The sequence below is a fragment of the Erpetoichthys calabaricus genome, chromosome 10 (assembly GCF_900747795.2).
Source record: "Erpetoichthys calabaricus chromosome 10, fErpCal1.3, whole genome shotgun sequence".
Classification (NCBI taxonomy): domain Eukaryota; kingdom Metazoa; phylum Chordata; class Cladistia; order Polypteriformes; family Polypteridae; genus Erpetoichthys; species Erpetoichthys calabaricus.
The window spans coordinates 23643822-23647861 of NC_041403.2; the positions used below are offsets into that span (position 1 = coordinate 23643822).

At 36.7% G+C, this 4040-nt stretch overlaps 1 non-coding gene across 1 annotated transcript; it reads right to left on the reverse strand.

Annotated features, from left to right (window-relative positions):
* Positions 1–606: 606 nt before the first annotated feature.
* LOC114659838 (U2 spliceosomal RNA) lies at positions 607–799 on the reverse strand. The gene has a single exon (XR_003717602.1). It is a non-coding gene; the product is annotated as a U2 spliceosomal RNA (small nuclear RNA).
* Between the last annotated feature and the right edge of the window lie 3241 nt (positions 800–4040).

Here is a 4040-nt window from a genome sequence, read left to right on the forward strand (position 1 = left end):
ACACAGCGGTGAAAAATCTGAAGGCAGTGGTTGTTATGACACACAAGGTGTTGATTATTATGAGCAGAAGATGGTTAGAATGCAAAGAATTGTAGTCAAAAAAAGGGAAAGCAAGGATAAAAATACCAGGAGGCAAAATGAAAAGGGGTAACCAAAACTCAGTGGGCCAAACAGAGTCCTATGTCAAAAACTGAAGTGATCAAATATCAGAAAACCAAACCTAACAGTAAGGCCTACTTAGGATGAAGTTAAATAGCGCTTTTACAAAAAGGGCAAAACTTGAAAGTAAAAATGCCGATATTTATATGCAATGTTTCAGTGATACCAAAAGTGAGACAACAATGTCATATGATCAACACATGATCAAAATGAACATCACATAAATAATTAAAATCAAGAGAATAAGAAAAAATGAACTTCCAAATTCAATTAAAAATGCAAATCAAGCATCAGAATAAGATGCTATATGTGAAAAAAGACATATAATGGTGACACCCTTCCTCCTTTTCACTGATCTATCTATCTGTCTGTCTGTCTGTCTGTCTGTATCTCTTACCTCCCTCCCCTCCGGGTATATCTGTGCAATCTTTTTTGAACCAGCACAGAGAGGAGTGCACCACTCCCGAAGGCAGTGCAGTATTGGGGCGATGTCTTGTCTGAGCAAAGCAAACCCAGAGGACTTAGCTCCTATTTCCATTCCTAAAAATCCATGTAATATGGAGCAAAGATCAGGGGAAGCCTATCAGATATTAAACTGGTAATACACTTCATCTTAGCAGAAAAAAGGCCACAAAGTGGTCACTGCCGGTACTGGTTTCCTCTGGGCTACAACTCTGGTTGTTGACTTTCTCCCAGCCCTAGGTGACATAGGACAGTCAACTCCCCACCACCACCACCACCTCCATTTCATTGGCCTGCCTCTTTAGACAAAACCATGGAGCCCTTAAACTTCACCTCATAATTCCATATCTCTGGATCTAGAAATGGCCTTAACAAGTTTGGTTTGCTTGTATAGGTCTGATGACTCTCAGTGGGGGCTGGGTGGCCTTCTGGTCTTGGAACCCCTGCAGATTTTGTTTTTTCTTAAAAGTTTAATAGAAGTTTGTTTCTGTCCTCCTGGCCATCTGACCTTATTACCGGACTCATCTTTAGAGACTTACATCATGATATTGTATATAAGAACACTGCCCTTCTACTAATACTGTATATATCTGTTTCATAAAATTGTAGGGATTTATTTATTTACTTTTTCTTTGTTACTTATTTACTAACATTCTTATCTAATATTATTTGTTTTTTCTTTTCTTGTAACTTTCTCTTTGACATCTTGTAAAGCACTTTGAACTATATTCTTTGTATGAAAGTGTGCTATAGAAATAAATGTTGTTGTTGTTGTAGACCATATTTCTCATACCTATAGGCCTGTTGTACCCTTCAATGAAACCCTTAGGCTGAAATTCCCCCAAACCCTACTTTAACCACCAACACTAGACAAATGAAATGTCAGATTAATGATAAAACATTTTCTCTAAATAACTTAAGCAATCAAGCACACTTTAGGTTATGTAAGAATTAAGCTAAAATATAGCAGGCTATTGGTTAAAAATGTTCAATCTAAAACAAGTAATTAGGTATACGTAATAAAACGATTAAGTTTAATTTTCTTGACGCACTGTCACAGAAGTTCTGAGGAGTAATTGAAACACTATAATAATCTTTTTATTTATACCTTTTATTTCTACAGTTTCCGTCAGGTGTTTTCTTCTTCATTGATTTCAGGGCTGTATTTCAAAACACCAACTCTAAACCAAAGCAGTGCTTCAATTACCATCTTTAAGTTGCTCTGTTTAAAAATTGCTGGTTTGTAGTGTACTATTTAAACTAATCATTTAAAGACAGAATAAGTGCCAATGCAATAAACTGTATGGCATTTGGAAATTATTTTGCTATATTTGTAAATGGGTGCTTCACTCTGAGCCTGTCTAATGTGATCTACATTATATATTTAAATGAATATATATTATAAAGGCTGACCGCCCTTTTCTTATAAAATTTTTTCTTTAATTATTTCAGTGGCTGATGACAAGTCCCTTATCTTGTATTGTACTCTAGACTATTACATCAAGAATTTTTCTGCCTCTACTAAAAGTACATTTCTAAAATTATATTCACTTGCTTTGCCTTTTGAAGTTTACATAGACAAATATCAGGAGTCTAATTATATTATTGTTACTGGCCCCCACGGTGATTTATTACCATTGCTTTTCACAATTCTGTGCTGATTATTAAATACTGTCTTGCTACACTAGTTTTCTTTAATGATTGGTGTTCTCATAAACTGCATTATAAATCAATCACTTACAATTTGTTTAAAAAATGTCTTTTGTTATCAATCTATCTATATGATACTGTGCCTTTCATATCTGTCTACCTATTGTGGCCAGTTGCAGGAATGACAGGCTGCCTGAAAAAAATTTGGGGCACCAACTGGGTCATCTTGTTTAATAAATAACAGAAATAAATAAAGGAAATGCTCCTTAGGCATCGTTGCCCATGTTTCTGGGCTGCAATTAGGTAAGGCTCAGCTTCTTAGCTGTGGATTAGGGTCAGTTTGCTTGGGAGCTCTTACCAAAAGAATGCCGATTGGGGCAAATGGGAATACTTAGGCCTGAAAGATGGTACCTGAACTGCTCAAGAAGGAGTACAATGTATAAAGAAAAGAACATCCCTGAGAGTGCGCAGCCCTGGATAATCCCCTTAGTGACAGAAAAAAGGGATGTTGAGCCACTGTTCATTTTTGAAACACCAAACATCTGTGTAGAGTAACCCATTAATTCCAATAAAAGAGACCCCAAAGCTAAAGACATTCAGAACTTTAAAAACGTATTTGTAATTGACCCAATCAAAAGCCTTCTCTTGGTCTAATGAGATTAGGCCAGTTATAAATCCAAGGAGTTTAGCAGATGTAATCAAGTCTCGCACTAAAAGATATTGTCATATATGGACTGATTTGGGACAAACACTGTAGGTTTGGTCCTGTTTGCCAACATAGTCTGTCACGTTTCTTATGCAGTTAGCTGGAGCTATAGACAGAATTTTATAATCAGTGTTTGACAAGCTGATGAGTCGCTAGTTCTTAAGTCTTCAGAGGTCCCCTTTTTCTGGTATAACAGTGACCACGGTTCTGCAGCAGGTCAGTGGCAGTTCTTTGACTTGTAGGCTTTCCCTGAATACAGCTAATAAATCAGCATCCAGTAGTGACCAGTTTAAAAAAAACAACCTCGGCTATCAGTCTGTCTATTCCTCATGACTTTCTAATGTGCAGCCCATTGAGCACAGAAGTCCGGTCACCCAGGTTGAGGTCTTCTTCTGCGAGGTCCCTGTCTGTAGTTGGAATATGTGGCAAATCTTGGAGGAAGCATTTGGTGTCAAATGAGTCTTTGGTTATTTCAACACATGATAGCTTTTCATAATATTCCAGTGCTAGAGCTTAAATGTCGTCAGGGTCCTCAAGAATGTGCCCATTATCATATTGTAGACAGTGGACTTATTTTGAGATCTTTTTTTTTCCCATTCCAGAAACGTATTGGGTAGGAAAATCCATTGAATTCTGCAGCACAACAGGGTACTATAAACCTGTTTATCAAATAAGTCTCATATATACTGTTTCTTCATCTTTAAACTTTACAGAATGTCTTCATTGAAAGAGCTGTCCAAAACTGATGATAGATGTAAAATGTCTTCCTCTCATTCTGATATTGCCTTTATCAAGTTCTGCATGGGCATTTTCAGTATATTGTTGGAGGAGTACTTTAATTTCAGTTTTAGCTATATCCCACCACTGCCTTAGAGATGTAAACCTACCATTCAGCTTTCTCAATTTCTTCCACAAAAGTCAAAGATTTTAAGGAAATGAGCGTCTTTTAAAAAGCTATTGGTAAAGTGCCAGTAGGAATTGAAAGACATTTTAAGAGAAAAGAGGATGTTTTAGAAAGACAAGGCTGTGAACAGAGAAGTCGGATGGATAGATGGTGCAGTTA